This window comes from Halichoerus grypus, chromosome 2, assembly GCF_964656455.1.
Source record: "Halichoerus grypus chromosome 2, mHalGry1.hap1.1, whole genome shotgun sequence".
NCBI lineage: Eukaryota > Metazoa > Chordata > Mammalia > Carnivora > Phocidae > Halichoerus > Halichoerus grypus.
This window is the reverse complement of record NC_135713.1, coordinates 119,343,548-119,367,599: the sequence shown is the minus strand read 5'-3', so window position 1 is coordinate 119,367,599 and position 24,052 is coordinate 119,343,548. Positions and strand designations below refer to the sequence as shown.

General features: G+C 45.6%; 1 protein-coding gene and 1 long non-coding RNA gene across 2 annotated transcripts in view; one reads left to right on the top strand and one right to left on the bottom strand.

Moving 5' to 3' along the window:
• The window catches only part of HBEGF (heparin binding EGF like growth factor), a 385,453-nt gene that overhangs the window by 163,670 nt on the left and 197,731 nt on the right, over window positions 1-24,052 (bottom strand). The window lies entirely within an intron of this gene.
• LOC118555803 (uncharacterized) overlaps window positions 1-24,052 on the top strand; it is a 60,142-nt gene that overhangs the window by 1,269 nt on the left and 34,821 nt on the right. The window contains exon 2 of the long non-coding RNA XR_013445830.1: window positions 15,325-15,546. This is a non-coding gene — a long non-coding RNA (uncharacterized LOC118555803). The remainder of the gene's footprint in view (window positions 1-15,324; window positions 15,547-24,052) is intronic.

Below are 24,052 nucleotides of genomic sequence, written 5' to 3'. Positions count from 1 at the left end.
CGAACTTAAAACTCCCAGATCAAGAGTTGCACCTCTACTGACTGAGCTAGCTTTGTCCTCCTCTTGTTGTCACTTTTGACTGGATTTGATGTCTACCTGTGAGCTTTCCCCCCTCAGTAAGCACGGAGGTTGTACTGTCCACAGAACTTGGCCTTCAGAAGTTTCAGAGTGTCTTAAAAACACTCATTATCCCCAAAGTGAAAGCCAAATGCCAAGTGATTGGTAGGAGAGTTAATGGGGGCAGGTTATTAAAGGATAATCTATGCCCAAAACATGAATATGGAACATTGGGGAAACTGAAAGGAGTCTCATGTTTTTTGTTAATTGCAGAACTAAGAGGGCCCTTCCCCTTGTGGGCTTCTCAGCTTAAGGCTGTTTAAGTGTTAATTGGCCATTTGTCTTACCTTCCTGAGAAACAAGTGGGTTTTTTTAAATTAATTAATTTATTTGACAGAAAAAGGGATAGCAAGAGAGAGAGCGCACGCACAAGCGGGGAGCGCCAGGCAGAGGGAGAGGGAGAAGCAGGCTCCCCACTGAGCAAGGAGCCTGATGTAGGGCTCAATCCCTGGACCCTGGCATGACCTGAGTGGAAGGCAGATGCCTAACCGACCGAGCCACCCAGGCACCGCCAAGTTTTTGTTTTTTGTTTTTAAGAGAGAGAATGCGAGTGGGGTAGGAGGGCAGAGAGAGAGGGAGAGAGAGAATCTCAAGCAAGCTCCAGGCGGAGCTCCATGCGGGGCTTGTTCCTGTGACCCTGAAATCATGACCTGAAGAAATCAAGAGTCAGATGCTTAACCGACTGAGCCACCCAGGCCTCCCGAGAAACAGGAAATTTTGATTATTTAAGAGTAATGATTTGCTGATTTATGGTTTTTTCCCAGGTCTGGAATTTGCTGATTCTGTGACCTTAAGAAAAAACAAAACAGAACACTGCTGTCCATTTTATACTGAACCTTAGCAATTTATGTTTTCTGGGAGGATGTGAAATGGCTGAACCTTCCCACCAGTTTGTTTTATGTTTGCTGCAGAAAATAGAATTGGACCTCTAGGGATCCTGTACAGTAAAAGGTAGTTTAGGGAACTGCCGGGAACTTGGAAAGGTGGCCGCAGCTGGTTTGTGCGGCGCAGACCAGCAAAGCGCTCAAGGGAGGGCAAATCCAGGGGGGTGGCACTTGGGGAAAATGAACCTCCCTTTAGACCAGTGAGGCCATTCTCTGTAAAATAAGTATTACAATAGGTCACCTGAGCAATGGGCGTTTACCACACATTACTACTTCCTGAAGAGTTGTTCCTCATAGTAAGTGGTAGGGCTTGTTATGATAGTAATTTTTAAGGGTCTTTGCAGGAGTCGTATAATATTTAGAATCTCTGGAGGTTAGATCTCTTGGCCACATTTAAGAAGAATTGTTAATCATTTTCTAAATCTCTTCGGAAGTATTTGAACCAGCCAACTAATCATGCTTCCTTTGGAAAGAAACGGCCCACCCCCCATCCCCACCCCCCCAAACACTATAACTATGTGCTGTCAGCGCCATTAAGTAGGGCAAGAGTTTTGGGAAATTTTCTACCCCACAAGTTTTCCCATTGGTAGAGAATATGACTTCATTGTCAGGAAAAATATTTTCGTGTGTTTCCCTAAACATAAGTATGATACACACCAGGGCTGGCTCTTCTGTGTTGAGGAACAGGAATGCTCTCCGTTAAGGGGCTAGGAGCCAGGGTGAAAGGCAAGCCTGGGGTACAGGCCAGAGACTGAGCCAGGGAGAATTCTCAGCCTTGGCCTTTGTCACCCAAGGCCCTGGGCAGGGCTCTCCTTTCTTGGGAGAGAAACATTGCTCGACCTTGAAACGGGGTCAGGACTCCCTTCCCAGAAGTACCAAGGAGAATTAATGAGAGGCTTATATGAAATTTGAGTTCCTCCAAAGCTGAATCTTTTAATTCTTGGATGAATGGTGTATTTTGATATGTAGTAAAATAAAAAAGAGATGGACATTCTAAATTTTTGTGAAAGCAGACTCTAAGGTATTCTGTTGTTTTTTTTCTGGGGTATTTGGGCTTGGTTATCGATAAGCCTATAATCAAGATCTGGAGGCCTGAGGGTAAATGCATGTTTGTGTTTCATAAGGAAATCATTTCAGATGGTTCCTGACTCTTTCTTGGTTCTCTTAGAGTCCCTAGAGTAAGCCGGTAACTTAGCCAGGTGTGGAGCTTTCTGGAGCTTTCTACCCAGTATCCTTTCAACTCTAAAGGAGTTATTATGCTCATCAGAGGTAAAAGTGGATAATAATGCTTCCTAAATTAAATGAGGAATAAATAGTCATCTTTTAAAATTCCTGTATCCTATGTCAGTCCACCAGTCCTGCTACTCAGATAGGTGTTTACTGATGTGCCCAGGAACTCTACAGAACTACAATATCCATCTCTTAGGCTTCTGTCATTTGTTGGCTAGGCATGGTTTTCACATGAGGGAATTCTGATGGGAGAGGCTTCTTGTTTTTCTCAGGCAGCGCTGAGTTACAGGCCTCCAAGCTCCCAGCGCTTGGCCAAGGCTACTAATTGGCTTGGCTATAAAGTGGGAGTCAGCAATTAAATAGCAGTATAGAAGCCAGGGGATTGGGCATGAGTTGACCCTCCAGCCAAAAAGGTTCACACCACTTCGTGCACTATTTACAAAGGACTGTTCAAAAGGAAGTGAACTTGGAATGATTTCTTATGTAGTTTTTAGGAGACATAGGTGGAATATTAGTATTGATTTAGGCCTCAGAACCAGACTTAGGAAACTGGATGGGCCCTCACTTCTAAAGCAGAGGAGACGAATGGCTTGAATCCAGTCTCTATGGACATTAAGCCTGTGGTATGACTTTGCCAAAAACAAGGGATGATTTATGTTTTTGTGAAGCCTTTCAATTAAATGGTTTAAGGCAGTGTTGGTAGTCATGGTGGGAAGAGAGTTTGATCTACCTGAATTTACTCATTGGGGAATAATGCTGTATTCATACTGCCTATCATTAGTTTTCCGATTTATGCTAAAGAATCATTAGTCGGCCCCAGAGAGTTGGCCCAGAAAATACATCATTACTGAGAACTATCAGACCACATGGTCTCATTGTTCAAAGAAAGCTGGTGATGGGGAACAATTAACTGCAAAGTTATTTAGGAAGAAGATGACCTGGGAAGAGGTGCTAGACTTCTGCCACATTAATTTTTTTTTTTTTAAGTAGGCTCCACACCCAGCATGGAGCCCAGTGTGGGGCTTGAACTCACAACCCTGAGATCAAGACCTGAGCTGAAATCAAGAATCAGATGCTTAACCAACTGAACCACCCAGGCACCCCTGACATATTACATTTTTAATGCTGTGCACAGTGCTTTACCAGTCAGCTTTCACTATCAGGACCTTGGGCAGGATCATTCGGGGGGCATATGTCAGCACAAAACCTCAAGATCAAGAGTAGCATGTTCCATTGACTCAGCCACCCAGGGGCTCTATCCATATCTTGCCTATTATAAATAATGCTGTAATAAACATAGGGCCCATATAGCCTTTTGAATTAGTTTGTTTCTGTTGGGTAAATATCCAGTGGTGAAATCACTGGATCATATGGTAATCCTATTTTTAACTTTTTGAGGAACCTCCATACTGGTTTTCAGAGTGGTGCACCAGTTTGCATTCCCACTAACAATGCATGAGGGCTCCTTTCAACATCCTCACCAACACTTGTTATTTCTTGTCTTGTTTTTTGTTTTTGATTATTTCTTGTCTTTGACTCTAGCCATTCTGATGAGTGTAAGGTGCTACGTCATTGTGGTTTTGATTTGCATTTTCCTCCTAATGAGTGATGTTGAGCATCTCTTGAAGTGTCTGTTGGTCATCTGTATGTCTTCTTTGGAAAAATGTCTCTTTAGGTCCTCTGCTCACTTTTTTAATTGGATTTGTTTTTCTGGTGTTGAGTTGTATAAGATCCTGTGTGTGTGTGGTTTTTTTTTTTAGATCTTTATGTATTTTGAATATTAATCCCTTAATCGGATCAATCATTTGCAGGTATCTTTTCCTTTTCAGTAGTTTTTATTGATGGTTTCTTTCACCTGCAAAAGCTTCTTATTTTGTTGTAGTCCCAATACTTTAATTTTGCTTTTGTTTTGCTTGCCTGAGGAGACTATCAAGAGTGTCAGAGAAATTACTACCTATGTTTTGTTTTAGGAGTTTTATGGTTTCAGGTCTCACATTTAAATCTTTAATCCATTTTGAGTATTTTTGTGTATGCTAAGAGAGTGGTCCAGTTTCATTCTTTTGCATGTAGCTGCCCATTTTTCCCAGCACCATTCGTTGAAGAGACTGTCTTTTTCCCATTGTATATTCTCGCCTCCCCTTTGTTGTAAATTAATTGACCATATAAGCATGGGTTTATTTCTGGGCAGATGCAGCTTTTTTTTTTTTTTTTTAAACTCATCAGTGCCCTCCACTACTTTGAGCCCCTTGTCTTCCTCATATATTGTAGCTCTTTGTGGATGTTACTGACAGAAATCTGGAGTTACCTGGCATTTGCTTTTTTGAACCTTGGTTGGCCTTATTGCCTTTGCTCTAAAAGTCCAATGAAGATGAAGAAAGGAGGGGAGACCTCACTGCTTGGGGCAGCTGTGGTCTCTTAGGGCGGCCCACACGGGCACAATGGTAGGCAGCAGTGACTCTTGCTGGTGTGAAGTGACATTGTCTCTCGCCCATGAAGAGGCGCCCCCGCCGCGCCGACTGGGCTGCTGCTCTTCTCTGAGGGTCAGGAGAGCGTGCTAATGGCCGAGCAGAGCCCCGGCTGGCCTGGGAGCCGGCAGGAGCCAGGAGTGCTTAAATTGCCAGCGCATTAAGCGGTAGGGGCCTCTTTCTGAGCCATCGGGATTTCAAGTTTCCCACGAAGCCTAATCTAATGCTCTGGGAGGGGGCAGGGGAGCCAGTCTTTCAGGGGCTGTGCTGGTGGGGGACCTGGCCTGGGAAGTGGCCTTATCAGGCTTGTCGGGAGGGATGGACCTGTCCCTTTCTAGTGTGTCCTCTCAACTTGGCAGGGGGCAGAGTTGGGTCCTTCTCCTCTCTGTGCTCTAACCTATCCTTTCATGTCCCCAACTCACTTTCTGTGTTAATAGCCTTCTTCCCTTTTTCTGTCCCTTCTGTTCACTGCTGCTTTCTCTTTCCCTGCTCCCTCTTGCTGGGCCTCATTTTCTCTTCCATTGTCACTTTGAGGGCTGGCTGTTTGAAGTTCCAGAGTTACAATGCTGTCCCATATGTCCCAGTGACTAGATGTAATTCAGAGGTCCCCAACCTTTTTTTCTGAGGAGGAGCCAACCTTCACTTCCCCACTGACTCTCAGATAACATCCGAGCTGGGTTACTGACCAGAGCCCCCGAGCTGAGTGGTTGGATGAGGCTGGAGGTGTCTTTCTCCCAACTAGGGGTCCCAGTGGTGTGGGGAGGAGGAAGGTGGTCAGGATTTGCTAGCATTATAGGGAGCTGTCAGACAAACTGAGGTCCACCATTGGGGAGTCCTTCCAGAAGCTGAAGGCAGAAGTCAGTCCTATATCCAGGCAGACCTGTGGTTTCTGCAGAGGACCATACAAGACTAATAAAGGCTGGAAAAGGGGCCCTTGGTGAGATGGTCTTGGAACCCATGAGACTGTTTGCAACTTTCGATCCTGGTCTGGAGCTGGGGTTTTCCAGGTGGTGACTAGAACAAAATGTTTTCTCAGTGGTAAAAGTTAGATAGTTGTTGGAAGCATGGCTTTCTACTTAGTGAGTTATGAAATGGATTATTTTCTCCTAAAAGCCATGTGGCAGACTTTCCCCAAAGATGATCAGCAGGGGTTTTAACCTTCATTGTTAAATATGTGTGGAAATGTATATATAAAAAGAAAGTACAGTTAAATGAATAATTATATTCATTAATATAACTGTAATGTATTCAGGTTTAGAAATAGAACTTTATTTTTAAACCCAGATGGGGTAATAGAATGTGTTGTGTTGCAATTTGCTTTTTTCAGGGTCTTGGAGCCTTTCCATATTAGCACATGTAATTCTACCTCATTCTTAAGGGCCAAATAGGAATGCCATGGTTTGTAAGTTCCATGGTTTATTTATTTAACCATTCCCATATTGGTGGCCTTTTGGGATTTTATACATTGTGTGTGTGTTTGTGTGTGTGCGTGATGTGTTATATAGCTATAATAAACAAATGCTGTAGTATCTGTGGAGAGGGTTTAAAATTGTGTGTATAAAAATTTTTTTTTTGCATACCAGAACTAGTGTTTATCTGTAAGATAAAATCCTAAAGGTGGAATTGCAGGTTCAAAGAACAGGGTGTTTTTATTTATTTAAGGTTTCACTTAAAAACATGCTTTTTTTGAAGAGTACGAAAGAAAACAGGATTGTCCCTAAGTAAAAAGAAAGGATGTTTCAGGGCACCTGGGTGGTTCAGTCGGTTAAGCATCTGCCTTTGGCTCAGGTCATGATCTCAGGGTGCTGGGATCGAGCCCCACATCGGGCTCCCTACTCAGCTGGGAGTCTGCTTCTCCTTCTGCCCCTCCCCCTGCTTGTGTGTGCACTCTCTTTCAAATAAATAAATAAAATCTTAAAAAAAAAAAAAGGGTGTTCTCCAAACATTAGGGAGGAATGGGATACCAATGCCTGGGCAGCTTAGATAGGCTATTTGAGTTGTTGATAGACCTTTTGATGTAGCAATTATTTCTTTAAGGACCATTTAATAAATGTTGTAGATGTTAGATTTTATAGAGCAACAGGTTTGGATCCAGCCAGAGGTTCTTCATAGACATCTTTATACAAACAATTTCAGCGGATATGTTACCCTCTCTTGAAGGGAACTTCTCTGGATTCCCTCAAAGTCTCTAAGGCTGGAAGAATGCTAAAATCTACACACCGAGTTTAATGTTGGAGGGAGGCAAGATTGATTGGCTATTCATCATTTCTTTTTTTTTTTTTTTAAGATTTTATTTATCTGAGACAGAAAAGGGGAGGGGAGGAACAGAGGGAGAGGGAGAGAGAATCTCAAGCCATCTGCGCCCTGAGCATGGAGCCCTACTTGGGGCTCAATCTCACGACCCTGAGATCGTGACCTGAGGTGAAACCAAGAGTTGGACACTTGGCTGAGCTGCCCAGGTGCCCCAACTGTAGTCATATTTTCAAATAATGTTGAGCTACCGTGGATTAATGTGGGATGACTTTTCAGACTTTATTACTCCTAATCTAATGTATCAGGACAAGTTGAGTGTGCTTACATCTTTTTGTTAGCTTAATGTTGGGGATGGTGGCTTAAAGCAGTTACCTGAATGGCATTAGCAAAGCATATTAATCAATAGTTTGTAGGGTTTTAGACTCCTTTGTAGTTTGTATGTCAAAAACGAAGGTCTTCATTGCTCTCGGACAGTGCCTCCAGAGATGGATGGTCCACTATTACTTTTTTTCCCTTTCATGTGAGTTTTGATGCCCTTGTTCAGTGAAAGGTGCCATTTCTGAGCTCTGTGTCATTATATCCTCCACAAAGAGGCCACAAGCCAGAATATTGATACAAAAGACATGCTCTAATATTCACTCACTGATTTTGTGAGGACAGCTCAGTGCCTAGTAGAACTCTGGCAAACAGAAGATCCTGAATGAGGTAGGGGATGGCTGATAATATTTGGGAGGTCGACACCAGAATGGGTATTTTGACGATGCTGAAGTAACATTACAGGTTATATCCTTCCAGCCTGCCCCCCAAAGAAAAGCAACTTAGGAAATGGTAACAGAGGAAAATGTGTTGGAAATGGTGAGCAAGTTACAAAATCACAGATCTTGCCCATGTTGTGATCATTGTTAACTCTAAGAGGTTACCTACTGTTGGTGGTGTTGGGCGTGTCACTACGGTCTTTAAAAGGTAAATCCCTGGGGCACCGGGTGGCTCAGTTGGTTAAGCGTCTGCCTTCGGCTCAGGTCATGATCCCAGCGTCCTCGGATCGAGCCCGGCGTCGGGCTCCCTGCTCCACAGGAAGCCTGCTTCTCCCTCTCCCACTCCCCCTGCTTGTGTTCCCTCTCTTGCTGTCTCTCCCTCTCTCTCTGTCAAATAAATAAATAAAATCTTAAAAAAAAAAAAAAAAATTAAAAAAATGGTAAATCCCTGTGGTTGCTCTTCCTCGCGGCTCCTGTGTCACACTGTCCGGGTCAGGAGTAGGTTCTTCCTAGGTGCAGGCCCATGGTTCTAGAATGCTCATTTTGTGGTTGGGGCTTTGGGGTTCCGGTTGAGGCCGCTGCTTCTCCTCTCTGCTCGTTGCACATGTGTGTCACACAACTTCCCGTCCTAGGGGGGGCATCCAGGCAGGCTTCTTGTACCCGTTCCTGTAAAATTGCAGAACTCATTAAGGTGACCGGCCAAAGTGAATTTTGTATAGTCTGAATAGCCAAACTGTCCTCACTATACCCTAGAAATTTGGAGAACTTCCAGCATTTTCCATCTGATGCAGTAACAGAGAAATGGAAACGACCGTTTCATTTTTATGGTTAGCAGTACTGAAGGGCAAGAGCAAGCCAGCTAGGGTTTGTTCTCTCATATCCCTGGGGCCAGGCTGTCTCGTCCTTCATATTGTTGAATGTTGTTTATTGATGAATAAACAAATGATGAGATTTGCCAAGAGCATCAGACAAGCAAGCATAAGTAAAGTTACGTGAATCCTTTTACAAGAGGTAGTAAGTATAGAAAAGGAAGCCACAGGGGCACCTGGGTGGCTCAGTCAGTTAAGCGTCTGCCTTCGGCTCAGGTCATGATCCCAGAGTCCTGGGATCGAGTCCTACGTTGGGCTCCTTGCTCAGTGGGGAGCCTGCTTCTCTCTCTCCCCCTCCCCCCTGCAAGTGATCTTTCTTTCTCTTTCACTCTGTCTCTGACAAATAAATAAAATCTTTAAACAAAACAAAACAAAAAAAAAGGAAGTTGCAGTGATCCTGAAAGTCTATTCTTAGCAAGGCCTTTTGTGAGCTGACGCTTGGCCTGGTCTCATCTGTCTGCTTAGGCCATAATGAACTCACAGGTTTTTGTCTCTGACCAGAGGGTGAAGGTTGAGTAGTCGGATTTCTGTTTATGCTTAACTCTCAGTGTGATAATCACTTCCTCCCAGAAGCTCTCCCTGACTTTCCTGATCTGTCGTCTTTACTTTGAGCTCTGCTGTACTAAGTGCTTCCTCTCTCTTAGCTTGGTTTCATAATTGCTGATGTTAATGTCTGCCTCTCTCACTAGTCCCAGTAGAAGCAGTCTCTTGCTTACTTTTATCTCCATAGTGCCTAGAACCACTGGTGCTGGGTCATAGTGGGTGCTTCTGGAAGTATTTATGGAATGAACAAATGACTACATGAACGGAATAAACCAACACGTCAGTGCTAAAATTTAATGAAAACTGTAAACCTGAGAGGACAGAGCAGCACAAAACCAGTAATTAGGACAGAGCAGCACAAAACCAGTAATTCTAAAGCTTTTTTTAGCCCAACAAACCATACCCAAAATTATGGGTACGAGAATCAAGAAAAAATGAGGGACCTAGAATATAAATCTTTTTACAAAGATCCTGTTAAAAGACCAGCTAATGAAGGAGTTAAAAAAAAAAAAAAGACACCAAGGGAGGTCGTTAGAGTAGATAATTTTATAAATTCTGAAGGAGTATTTATAAGGATGGAAGGATAAGCATGACTTCTGGCTTTGACGATAAGAACAGTTTCAAGGTGGGGGAAGTCTCCATGCAATCATGAGAATTTCCTTCTTTTTTTAACCCCATGTCTGGTACTCAGACAAGTGACATCTTAGTTTGAAGCAGAAAGAAGACACTTGAAGAACTTAAGTAGCTGAAGTATCTTGTGAAAAAAGAATCATAATTACAGAAATTACTGTAAAAAGCAGGGAAGAGCAGATATAAAATCAGTTACCAACAAGGGTTAGATGAGTAGTGGGACGGGATATCGGGGTGCTGCAAGTGGGTAGATAGGAGGTCTGCAGAGGCAGGCTAGCGGTTAAGAAAAAAGTGAACAGCATGAAAATATCCAAAAGCACTAAGAGAACTTTTTTTTTTTTTGACTGTATAGGTTCCCTTCTTGAAACTTTCAGAAATACAGAAGAATATAAGTAAATAACAATTGCCCATAATTGTAGCACCCAGGGAAAACCACTATAAATGTTTTTTTCCTCCTAGCCAAATTCTGTCTGCTGTTACCGTACAACTTAAAGTGTGAAAATCTTAATGTACAACTCAATGAGTTTGTAGTATTCATGTAAACATGACTCAGCTCAAGATGTAGAACATTTCCATCATTCCAGAAGGCTCCCTTTGTGCCTCTTCCAGTCAATATCTGTAGATTCCTTTTGGCTGTTCTCAAACCTCATATAAATGGAATCATACAGTGTGAAGTCTGTTGAATCTGGCTCCTTTTACTACTCATCATCGTCTGTGAGATTCATCCACGCTGTTGCATGGAGTAATTGTTCTTTTTTATTTATTGCTGGACAGTTTTCTCTTATATATCCCATAAGCTATCTGTTTTGCTGTTGACGAACATTTGGACAGTTTCCACTTTGGGGCTATTATAAATAAAACGGCTTTGAATGTTCTTATGCACTCGTTTCACTTATACATCTGAGAGCAGAGTTGCTGGGTCATAAGGTAAATAGTGCCGAAGTCATGAATATATTATATACTTGTGAAAGCTTGATTGCTGTAGTGTTTATATACAGGCCTATGATGTAGCGTGAATTATTTTTTGTTTATAACGTCGGGGATCAAGGTTCATTTTTTTTCCCCCTCTGCAAGAATATCCAGCACTATTTTTTGGAAAGACTAATTTTTACTTTCTGAATTGTAGTGGTGCCTTTCTGTACAATCAGGTGACTACTGTATGGGTCTGTTGTAGGCATCTTCATTCTGTACATTAATCTAATTATGAATATTTAAAGAAATGGGATTGGGGCTCCTGGGTGGCTCAGTAGGTTGAGCAGCTCAGGTCATGATCTCAGGGTCCTGAGATTGAGCCCCTTTCTTCCTGTCCCTCCCCCCCAATGCGCTAATGCACACTTTCTCTCTCAAATAAATAAAATCTTTTAAAAAATGAAAATGGAATTATGCTGAATATATAGCTTAAAAAAAATTTTTTTTAAGTAGGTTTCATGCCCCCCTACCACGGGGCTTGAACTCCTGACTGTGAAATTGAGACCTGAGCTGAGATCAAGAGAGTTGGACACTTAACAAACCGAGCCACCCAGGCGCCCCTTAAAAATTTTTTTTTATACTTAATACTACATCATGCTTCAAAAACCATTAAAAATGCAGAAAAACTATATAGCTGTACCATAATTTAACTTTTGGACATTTAAATTTTTTCTTCCTATTCTGTTTTGCTCTTTTATGTTGCAGACTTTACTCAGATGTCTGATAATTTCTGTCCATTCATTTATGTATTAAGCGATAAAAAGTCAATTAGAAGTTCTGTGTGCCTGGGCTTTGCAGTGGGGTGCCTGGGTGGTGAGTCATTTCTTGGAGTCTCTTCAAATACTCATATCCGTAATACTTCCTCCATGGGCACTTTTTAGTTTTTCCAGAGGAAAATTCTTCACTGTTCTCCCTTCAGGGTCAGTGCCAGGCTACCAGGTATCTTGTAATTTAAAAAATAATAACAACTGGGGCGCCTGGGTGGCTCAGTCATTAAGCGTCTGCCTTCGGCTCAGGTCATGATCCCACGGTCCTGGGATCGAGCCCCGTGTCGGGCTTCCTGCTCCGCGGGAAGCCTGCTTCTCCCTCTCCCACTCCCCCTGCTTGTGTTCCCTCTCTCGCTGTGTCTCTCCGTCAAATAAATAAAATCTTCAAAAAAAATAACAACTTTGAAAAATATTGTTCTTTCCCGTGTCTCTACTTTTTTGAGGTCCCTTCTAGTGGTCTTATCTCATAGGACCACTTTCTGAAGGCATAGTTCCTGCTCTTCCCATTGTATGACCGAATGACCGGTGATGCTGTGACTTTGAGCATGGCTGGATAGCATTGTTCAGTGTGGTCTATTAATGGATCTTGACTGCTGCTTGATTTGAGCTTTCCCGTTTGGAGCTCTGATTTGTCTTTAATAGTACAGTTTCCAGTTTACATTTGACCCTTGGCGTAACACACTCTGTTATAGTAGGGCTTGCATTTCACCTGACCAAATTTATAAGGAAAATGTTCATGTTACAGAGTTAAGTATCATACCTTGAATTTAAAGGTCATTTGTGTTTTGATTACATTAAGTGGTTTGTACTGGGCTGTGTCAGTGTTAGGTGATCTTTTTTACTTCGGTTGGCTTCTGTACAAACTTGGGATTCCGAATTGATTCCCATGAGGTGAAGTTGTGCTTTGCAAATGCCAGCCCCAGGATCTTTGATCTCAGCACAGGTGCTGTTTCTGTGACTTTCCCTCTTCTCTTACTGGGATTTTTTTTTTTTTTTTTTTTTAATACTACTTAGAGGGAAATGATGATAGGTCCAGATTTTTATCCCTTTAAGATGACTGGGTGTCTTGGGAACACAGGGACACAATAGGGCGGGAGGCGTGGCAGCTGGAGCCCCTGGATGGTTTATATTCTTTATAAGTGCCTCTGTGAGTAGCACTTGGGATTTTTTTTCTCCCTAGACATTAAATGATGCCTCAGGTAGAGGGAGAAAGGTACATACCAAAATTGAGGGGGAAACCTATTGAGGGAGAAGGAGAGACAGCATATGCATTTTGGAAGAGTTTTGAGGGTTTCAGAGAGAGAGAACAGCACAGGATAATGGGGAATAGATGCAAATAGATGGATCCAGAAAAGTCATGAAACATTGAGGTCTGAAGTTTTAATAGTTCTATGTACTTTGTTCTTTTTTCCTTCTCATGGGTTGCTGTTCTCAAGGACAGTGTCTACAGAGTTTGGTCCAGACTTTGCTAGAGTGAGAATGATCATTACTACAGGGTCTTGTTGGACTAATAAGATAAAATACAGTTTTGTTGGGATTAGTTCAGTTCAGAGGAGCCCCCACCCCCACCCCGATACACTGAATTTCTGGAAAGCGTAGTTATGATGGCTGTGTTCTACTTCTGTGACCTAAAAAGTAAATAATGGAATGGCCATTTGGGGGACAGGGAGAGTCAATGAGATTGATTTCTGTTTTAAACCAGGGCTCACTAGGTTTTCCACAGCCTTCTTAGTAGAAGAGAGGACATGCAGACGTGGTTTGGGGTTACTTACGTACGTGTCCCAGATTCATGTGATTATTGCAGTGTTAGTCACCATGAGCCTTTACGTTAGGATAAGGGGAAAGGCCGTTCCCGGGTCAGAGTGTGATGCCATGTTGGCCAAGAGCAGAGAAGGGAAAGAACTCGAGTTTTTTTCTGAATCCCTGTTAGGCCCCTGGAAAACTAAGTCTCTAAAATGAGGGACAGAATGCAGATGTGGTCAAAATAGAGACCTTCAAGCTATTCTGATTCCATATTAGAAAGTTTCAATTTATAATCACCTCCTTCAAGTGACACTCTCAACCTCCTCCTACTGGGTTTAAGCCCCTATTCCTGCCCAGCTGTCTGTTTACCACCTTTTCTAAAAATCACTACCCTTATGTTTGCCTTTTTAACCAGTTGCCCAAGGGATGGGTTTGAGCCATGTTTCTCTCTGTACCCCATTACCTAGCACAGCGCCAGGCACGGTCAGCACTGTATAACTATATGTTTGCTTGAATGTCACTCGGAAGGGCTCATTAGCTTACTTACTGCTGGTTCCTAGAATTGGAAATTCTAGGGGTAGTTGAGGTTAGTCTAGGTTTCTGCCTGATTTATGAACTGTTACAAAGTCATCTGGAATCGCTTTTCTTTTTTTCTTTCTGCTCTGCTTTTCTGGAGCACCTCTTCATCTTCGGGCTGGCTTCCTCGGGGCTGCAGATCGGCTGTTGGCAATTCTCTCGGCCGTGTCCTTGCTAGACTTTGTGTGTGCTTGAGTTAGGGGAAAGGGAGGTTGGGAGTGTGTTAGAAGAGCCCCGAGCTTTTAGTTACCAAACCATGTCAGAACCAGTCCCATTGGCCAAGGAATGCCATTTGTGATTGACTTAGTCCTGGATTCCTTCTACCAATTTTCATGAAAAGTGGGAGAGTGACCTGGGTTGGCTTAGGTTACCCTGGGCTCATCCTGGAGCTGTTATGGAAGGAAGAATGGATGGGGGTACCTGACTGGAAATCTGACCACTATTATGAAGGGGGATATGGTTGTTGTGTGGGCAACCTGCAAAGTCCACTATTACTTTAATCTGGATTTTCTAGGGAACCTTACTTTATGGTTATTTCGTTCTTCACATACATACAGAGTCACTTAACAAATTTATTGATTACTGTTATAAAGAAGAATTAATAGTGAAATTATTAGATTTTGACTATAAGAGTCTTCCTTCTATTAACTTACTGTTTAGTTGGGGATAGAAGACTCCTGAGTAGTTAAAGAGTTAAATACCGGTACTGCGGACGGGTAACAGTACGACACAGCACGATGACAGGTACCGGGTTCATCCGAGTATGTACTTTGCATACCCCAGGAATGCTCTTAATCAGGTCATTGTAACGTCAGGCACAGTCGAGAGAATGGTTAACGAGTCTTTGGGGGCTGGGAAGCAATGGCCTTCCGCACAAAGGCAAACCACCAAGAACTGGCACCATTAAACACAAAGGTGAGGGTTCCTGGTGAGCCCTCCAGAGTCCTGGGACCCTGGATGATCTGAGTGCCCTCTGTCCAGCGAGGACTAAGCACACAGCTCAACGGCTTAGAGCCGTGGGTCCTTCATCGGTCACCGCAGTAGTGTTGTTTGTTAGAAGATCCCAGTGTGGCCCAGCCCTGTTTTTTGGAGGATTTCTCATGCTGGGTTAGCCCCCTCTGATCTGACTCATAATTAGTTCTGTTACACTTGCTGCTTTCTTCCTAGAGCTATGCAGTCACATTTGTGGACATTTCAGAGAATTAAAAAAAAAAAGAAAATTCTGTCTTGTACCAGGCAGTATGCTAAGCTCCAGGGTCATGGTGATGATCCACAAGTGATTTGATCCCTGCTGTCACGGCCTACAGTCTAGTGAGGAAGGCAGGCAGAAGGCAAATAAACAGGTACAGAAGATATTTGTCCATTGGGGGAATGGTGAGAAAGAAAGAATGGGCAGAAATATGAAGGTTTACAAGAGGTTTGTAATCTCTAAGATGTTTTGTAAATGGTCTCTTGAGTTGAAATTTTTTTCCTAATGATTTCCACGGATTAGATGAAAATAATTTTCGTTATTTGTCTCTTAGGTACATTCTGCAGGTCCCTGATGAACCCAGGGAACCCTCCACCGTATCCGGGCCCTGGTCCGACGGCCCCGTACCCACCTTATCCACCACAACCAATGGGACCAGAGGGCTACCCTCCAGGACCTATGGGGGGACCCTACCCACCTCCTCAGGGGTACCCCTACCAAGGATACCCTCAGTATGGCTGGCAGGGCGGACCTCAGGAGCCTCCTAAAACCACAGGTACTGGGAACGGGGTGTGTATATATGTGGGTGTGCATGGGCACAGTCCCACGTCACCAGAGGAAATGTTTGCATGTTTTGTTTGGCAGAGAAGGAACTCAGGCCTTTGTGTGCCGTGGTTGATGTTCCCAAAGCTTGGTGACTGCTTAGGGTGGTTTCTAACTCCTGAGAAGGACTTCTTTCTCGGGAGGCCTGAGTCAGTTCTGTCTACTTTCTCTATGTCTCTTATCCCTCTGGGGCTGATGACTTCCTGGTTGACATGTTTCCCGAGGGCACCTTCTGGAGTGCTGGGGGGGCGGGGCGGAGTACCAGGTGGGTTCTTGCCCTGGCAGCCAGTTTTGTTTTTTAGATTTGGCCTGTCGAGATTATTCTCTCTCTCGGTTTGTTGACCCGCAAGTCATCCCCTTGCCCCAGCTGTTGGGTTGGTTTTCTTTACTGCTGTGTTTTCATAATTCTCTTGAACCTGCGAGCTGAGTTTTCAGCAGGCATGTGAGTCCTTGTGTGCTAGAACAGTGCTACTCCAAGTCGGCTGTGCAGACAAGTGCCCGTCTGCGGACAGCTGTGAGAAGTACAGAGCGTGAGAGTAACCAGGGAAGAGCTTCTAGAGCTATTGGACATGCCTGTGACATTCAAGCAGGTGATCGGCATTTTACAAAAAGTACCAGTCTGTGAAGGATTAGAAAGGAAACCTCTTGAGGAGCACTGTGCTAGGTGTCTGGGTGACTGTTAGGACTGTTCTGTGACCTTTGGGTTTGCAGAAGAGTCGCTGTGTTACAGCGCCTTCAGGTTTTTTAAAATGACTAATTCTTATCGAGTGCTTGTTGTGTGCCCGGTGGTCTCCTGAGAGCTTTGTTTACATTAACATTTAATCCTTGCAACAATCCTGTGAGGTTATTCCCATTTTATGGTGAAGTCATGAAGTCACAGAGGGGAGTAATGACATGCTCCAGGTCACCACGCTAACGGGCAGATTCCAGATTGGAATCCTGATGGTTTGGCTTCGGAATCTGTACCTATCCCCTTTTCTCTGGGTGGATGATTTTAGATTTTATCTACGACTGTAGGTTCATCTCTAGCTGAAGTGCAAGTGTGTAGTCCATTCGCTTAACAGCCCCCTACGTGGTAACTGTTGCTGTTTCAAGTGAGGGAAGGTCTTCTGAGCTGCTGTTAATCTGTGTCTGGTAATCAGTAAGGACTTAATAAAGGTGTGTTGAATGGATAGGTAGCTGGGTAGATGGCTAATCGAAGCAGAATCTTAGTCTGTTTATGGTTCAAAGTTCATCTTTTGTACTACAGAAATTGTAAAAAAATACCTTTGTTTTTCTCGGGAAACCAGTTTTTTGGAAGCCCTGTGATTGGAGGTAGCAGGTGCTTATGGGAATGGAGCTTCCCGGGCAGTGTACTTGCAGTATGTCCAGGGGCTCCGGGGATGGTAGTTACTAATAATAACTATAGCAACTAGTACCTCTTGAGCCTGGTGCCTGCTGTTAGCCTCATGTGACCTTCCCAAGAGCCCTGTGGCTTTAATCCCACGTTACAGAGGTGGAACCCGGGGCTTGGAGAGGTGGTATGTCAGTTATCCATCATATAGCATAGCACCCCAAAACTCCATGGCTTAAAACAACAGTGGTTTATTCTCATGATTCTAGTTGGTTTTATGTGATCTCTCCTGGGGTCACTTAATTCAGCTGTCAGCTTGGCTGGGGCTGGAATGTCCTAAGATGTCCTCATTCACATGAGTGGGGTCCTGATTTACCTCCACGAGGCGCCTCTCTACCTGTTGTCTGTCATCTAGCCTGGCTTGTTCACATGGCAACTCACTTCCAAGAGGGTGAAGGTGGAAGCTTGCCAGCCTTTTCATGGGTAGGCCCAGAACCGACCCAGCATCGCTTACCCATATTCTCTCGACGGGGCTGGCTGGATTCAGTGGGAGAGGAACTAGATGTCATCGACACCCCCACTCTTTTTGGTCACAACTTTATTGAGCGATCATTCACATACCATACACATAACCCATTTCAGGTGTACGATCCAGTGGTTTTTAGTATAGTCGGAGTCGTATGAGCATCACCACTGTAATTCCTGAACATTTCATCACCCCAAAGAAACCCATATCCTTTAGTAATAGCTCCCGTTTCCTTAACCCTCCCCCTCCATTAATCTGTTTTATGTCCGTAGATTTGCCTGTTCTGGACATTTCTTGTAAGTGGAATCATAACACCCGGTGCTCATCACTAGGTGCTGCTACCTTTAGGTGTTCCTTTTGTGACCGGCTTCTTCCGCTTAGTGTAAGGTGTTCAAGGTTCATCTGTGTTGTAAGCATCTGTCAGTCCTCCATGCCTTTGTGTCACCAAATAATATTCCATTTTATGGATACACCACGTTTTCTTTATCCATTCATTAGTTGACGGACACTACGCGTGGCCATTATGACTAGTAAGTAGCGGCCGTTACAAACGTTTGTGTAAAATAAACACGGTCTCCAGAGGAACAGCATGGGAATGTGGAGCCCGAGGAGTCGTTGGTCACCATCTTGGCAGACACTGCACCACATTGCACTCCGCTCCCAACAGAGTTCACGTCATCCCCAGCCCTCCCCACGGACAAGATTCCCCCCCCCCCCCCGCACACACAGGCTGTCTCATCAGTCATCACATCCACTTCGAGCCCAGGCTGTCGTCATCGGCATCCAGAAGTGCGCAGGGCCTCTTCCCTGCCACACCGCTTCCGTCACTCCCCACGCCTCATTCCCTCTCTGCCCCAACCTACACACCTCAGAGGTGACACAAAATGTCACTCCTCCGTGGAGCTTTCCCTGTGTGTCCCACCCCTCTGGTAGCCGTTACCAGTCCCCCATGCTTCAGCTGCACCCCGGACAGGCTTCTTCCCGAGCACCTCCCCTCTCTGAGTTCCCTTCCTTTTTGTGTTTTGTCTAGTCTGCCTCCTTAATGTCTGAATTCAGTCAGCCGCGCTGGTACTGTCCTAGTGTAGGCTTTCACCGTTGGCGGTTAGTCAGGACTGTGTAGGCTGCAGGTGACAGCGGGGGGGAAATTCCTTTAATAGTCTTAGATATGTGGTAAGATAAATCCTAATGAAATAAGACTAGGGATGCTGTATCAAAAGGAACTCAGGAAACAAAAGCATTTAGCCAAGAAGAATGTGAAACCAACCTCAGCCCAAGGAATTAGATCCCAAAGACCCATTCAGATAGTCCGATCTTGCCCGACCAGCATGGACGGCGTTTTGCCACAGGGGTAAGGTCGACATACTGCTCTGTAACAGACTGTCCCGAGTTAGAGATTCTGTAATTGGGGCGGGGCTTGGCTTGAGCGACCCGTCTCTGTTCCCCATGGCATTGCCGGGGGCTGGAACGTAGATGATAACCGGGGTGCTGGGTTGACTGTGTGTACGTTCTACCCTTGAACGAGATTTATAAACTCTCCCCCGGGCTTTATGTTTATAGCATGTCTGAAAGGCTGCTGTCGGGTTGGCTTGCGTGTGTAGTGTGGAGAAGCCATGTGGTTTCGCAGCAGCTTCAGAAGGGAGAGGGGGATGGGAGCCCTGTGGCAGCCTGGCTGTGGGGGGCGGAGGGATACCCACACTTAGATGCTACCATCTTTATTTTTTCTAATTTAAATTTTAGTTAACATACAGTGCAGTATTGGTTTCTGGAGTAAAATTCAGTGATTCATCGCTTACAAGACCCAGAGCTTATCACTAGATGCTACTATCTTTATGTGTTTTCCAAACCAATCTTGGGCTTCTCTACTCTTAGTGGCTTTGTTTCCCCCTCTTATTTCCCTTGAACGTTTAAGGTCAGCCATATTCTGTCAGCTATTTCTGTTTCAGCAAAATCTTGTACTTCCGGTTCATTATAATGAATAATTGTTCTTTCAAATCCGAAAGATCCAGAAACCCCGAATCTGATGTTTTTCTTTCCCCCTTCTCCTCCACGAGGCCCCTCGGTGGGGCTAGGCTGGGCATCCTCCCAGCACAGCAGCTCGGGTAGCTGGGCTCCTTCACCCTTCAGTGTCCGTGTGCAGAAGTGGAAGCTGCCAGGCCCTTTATTTATTTAGTTTTCTGTTTGTTTATTTTTTTTCAGGACTTCCTTTAAAAGAAAGAAAGGAAAAAGAAACTTTCTTTAATTTCTAATTTTGAAGCCATTGCAGACGTAGAACGGCCTTGCAGAAATAGTACAGATGATTCTGTGTACCTCTCACCCAGATTGCCCCAAACCTCACATCACTACCATGTCATGATCTGCCAGACCTTTTTCCCATCCAGGCCCGGAAGGCTCAGAATAGCACTTCACACCCCATGGGTCCACGCAGCCACAGGTCTGTGTAGCCGGCATTTCAGGGGAGGGGCAAGAGACTTCCCTGCTTGCCACACTGCAGCATGGCCTGTGTGTTGGGGGATCTTTGCAAGCATTGCAGCAAGTCCCCCTGGTGATAGGTGGACTCCTGTTCAGTGAGGCATTCTCTCTACCACAACTGTTTCTAGGCTCTCGTGACCGTGCCATAGTTACGGAATGGCTTAAAGGGAAAAATTAAACACAACAGTATCTCCAGTTTTTTATCAGGAAATCTGTTTATTGAAGGAAGGTTCTGTGGGTTGGTTAGAAATAGTGAAAGAGAGTTTTAAAAATTTGGTCACCAAAATTAAAATGCCACCCCCTCAGCCACCTCTCAGCAGCAGCCCTGGAAGTCCTCAGAGGAGCACCGAGGTTGATGACCCTTCCGAGCTCCTGGCAGACCTCACTCACTGGCCCTTTCTGCTTAGCCCGAACGTGGCCTCAGAGTCCTCCTTACCCCAGCGCCCTGGGCAGCCACTGTGAATAGGCTTGAATTGTTGGATGAGATGAAGCCATTTGCCATTCCTTGCTAGGCTAACCCCCTCTTCTTAGAGATTCAAACTGAAGCCTGGAGATGTTTAGTGACTTGCCCAGGGTCAGCGAGTTTGACTAGGATGTAAGTCCTGAGTCCAAGCTAAATGCTTTTCCTTATTTCGTCCTAGTGCTGTGGTCCAGCAGGTTCCACAGCAGTTCTCAAACCCTGCCTCAGGATAATACCTTCTTTGCAGCCCATTCCCATCTCCCCGCTGCCACCATCACCCCCGACCGCCACAAAACAAACACAAAAACCTGGTAGCTCAGAGCAGGATATCAGCTTCCTGGTAGCAGAGGCAAAGTGGAGCATGATTAATCTGGATTCAACTCCCCTTATTAACACCAGGACCTGGGCAGGTTACGCATGCCTGCCTCCCCTTGGAAACCTCACAGTGACTGTCTTTCTCTCCCACATCTCTGCCTCACCTAGAGCAGTGCTGCCACATCGGATGTGCTCAGGAAGTGTGTGTTGGATGAGTGGAAAGACCACCATTTTGAAAGGTGGTTGTGAATTCATGTGGGTTGTCCGGGTCCCTTTACCTTGGAGCCCCTTCCTGTGCTATTTACCTCTTGGGAAGACCCAATGGTCTTGCAGATATCAGGGCTTTGTACATGTTCTTCTGGGTTAGGACTGTGATAATCTGGCAAGGTGTTGATTTAAAAAAAAGTAATAAAATGAAATAAATTTGGGGCGCCTGGGTGGCTCAGTTGGTCAAGCGTCTGCCTTCGACTCAGGTCATGATCCCACGACCCTGGGATCGAGCCCTGCATCGGGCTCCCTGCTCAGCCCAAGAGTCTGCTTCTCCCTCTACCCCTACCCTCTGCTCATGCTGTCTTTCACTCTCTCTTTCTCAAATAAATAAATAGAATCTTTTTTAAAAAATGGAATGAATTCTATTTCAGCAGTGTCCTTGGGATGTCCCCATGGAGTTCAAAAGCCCAATTGGCCTTTGAACCGAGTTTCTAGGCCTGTCCATCAGGAACTAAAAATGACCTTGTTATGGTTCTTTGTAACTTGAAGGTGCGGGGGGGAGTGCCTGTCCCAGCAGTGCCCTACTGGGTCACTGGCCAACCAACCAGAAGCTCCGTGTGGCCTTTCCTTTAGTCCAAGGTCATCAGGTGGGGGCAGGGTGGTGATAGAACGGCATATTTCTCTTTCTCGAAGCTCTTCTTGGTACCTGACACTGCTCTCCTCAGTCGCCGTGAGGACGGAAGAGAAAGGAATGGAACGATCTGGCATCTCTGGCTACCTGGCTTGGGGTGTGGAATTACAGCGTGGCTTGTTTGAGCCTTTTATGCTTTTTTTCGTCAGAAACTCTGATTGTGCCCTTTCACTGCCCTGGGAAGCCTTCCCCGAGAGATGAAGTCTGGCTCAGGACCTTCCTTGTCAGGTATCAGATGACAGTGTCCCAGCATGGCCACCCAAAGCTGCACTGCTGAGGAATCCAGGTGGATTCTCTGGTTCCCTCGGCCTCCGTTTCCTTTTCTGTAAAATGGGGATTACAGGACTGTGGTGAGAACTACAGTACTATTCCTGGCACAGTTTATGGCACATTGGCGGGCAGTGAGGAAGTTAGTACTCTCCCTCAGCCCACATAAATTTCTGAATTTTTGCTTGTGGGTGGATAGGGCCGGTGAGCCAGGAAGCCTTCAGGGGTGAGCTGGGGAAGCCGGTTGCTAAGTGTCATTCCCCGTCTGCCCACAGGCCTGATGAGGCCACTGGGGCAGCTCCTACGTCCTCCTCCGCAGTCACGGCCCCAGACCTGGTCTCCCTCCTCCTGTGCCTGCCTCTGCTGTCTGTTTTCTGCCCCGACCCCCTGAGAGCTTCCAGGTAGAAGGGTAGGAGCCAGAGTCCTTCCAGTGGCCAGCAAGGCCCGCTCAGAGCCAGCAGCGTCCTGCGTACTCTGCACCCCCCTTCTCAGGCTGCCCTCCAGGGCCTTTGCTTTTTCTCAGAAATCTACACACCTTGTGGCCTCCTTTGGTTCGTACTCAGCAGTCACCTAGTCAGAGAGGCCTTCCCGCCTCTTCCGCTCGCCCTCCGCCTAAATGTGGCACCCCAACTGGGCCCTCTCTGTCCCTGCCCTTCTCATCTCCCTTCCCACATCATACTCTTCTGTGTTCCTTGGCTGCCTTTGTCCTCCCGCCGGGGTAGAAGCTCCTCGATGGCAGGTACCTGTGTATGTTAGGCTCAGTACTCAGTTCCTACTGTTGAATGGTCGAGTGTCCCCTTCCCTGCGCGGGTGTCTCGTGAGTCATTCTCCGTCAGGCCTTACGTCGGGGTTCTGTTGCTGCTCTACACCGAATCCTGGCAGTGGTCCCCAGGAGCTGCTGCTAGCTGAGTTTCTGCTGGTGCTAAACACGGTGTCTCCTCCACCATCTAATTGCTGTGACAGCTCTGTGAGTTTGCCCAGGTCAGAGCTAGTAATCTAATAACTAGTAACTCTAGTCCTGGCGCTGACTTGAGAGCCTGTCCCTGTGCTGACACCGCTTCACTGGCCTCCCCTCTAGGAGAGGTGCCGGGGGCCGTGGGCGCTGCTCCCTCGCTGCCTTCGAATCTGGCTGAGGTCCACCCTTGCCGTACTTGTGCCTCTTTGGTTCTTCCTTCTTGGCCTCCCAGTTTATGCTGGTCTCCTACATCTTCAATGGTCTTGCAAAATATTCCTTTATTATCTTATCCTCAGTTTGTCTTTGTTCAGTCTATTTAACCTTTGTCCTTCCTCTTGCATCTCTTAGCCCATATCCTGGGTCATTCATTTGAATCTTCTGATACCCAAATGGCGTTTACATGGAATTCCTTGGAATGCCCTTAGGTTTCAACGTGGGGCTGGGCCAGCATCTTGAAGACTTCAGCCAGGCCTGTCAGAATGGAGAAGCTTGTGGTTTCTGACCCTAGCAAGTGGGTTTAGTCATGTATACTCTTTGCTCTGAGGAGGAGACAGATCCAGTGGCCAGGAGGATGGAGGCCTCTAGAGAGGGAGGAGGAGGGAGATGAATAAGGAAGGGGCAGGAGATGGAGGCAGTAGGGTCCCCAGACCCAGCACTGTAGCTGGTAATTAGGACTTCGGGAAGATCTCCTGAATGACTCCCCAGGACGTATGCAGATGAAAGCACACCGCTGGAGACAGATGGGAGAGCTGACTGTGTTGTGATGCATCCTCAACAGGGCCCCTCAACGAGGGGAAGATGAGCTGCTTGTGAGGTCCTCCTGGGATTTGTGGCTCTTTTCAAGGGCCCTGACATCAGCTGTTTCTCTCAGCCGTCTTGCGGGCTCTCTTTTCCCTCCCCAGAGGACATAGGCCTTAATGGTCCACTGGGCTGAGAACTTGCTGGTCCTTGCTTTGGAGGGGAAGCTGTTCCTTCTCTTTGCAATGAGCTGTTGGCTTCCATTTAGTTTGGACGCTTTGTTACTGGCCTGGGTTTCTTTGTGAGAGGCCAAAGGTTTTGATTTAACTGAGGATAAAGAAGTTCTGGTCACAGCGGTTTCCTCCCCGAACCTTTGGGCATGCCAGAGTAGGAACTGCACAAGTGAAGGATTTATACATTTCTTTTACCCTCATTAATGGTTTTCTAGTATTCTTAGAAGAAAGGCCAGTATTCCAAAAGGCCTTGAGGCCCTTC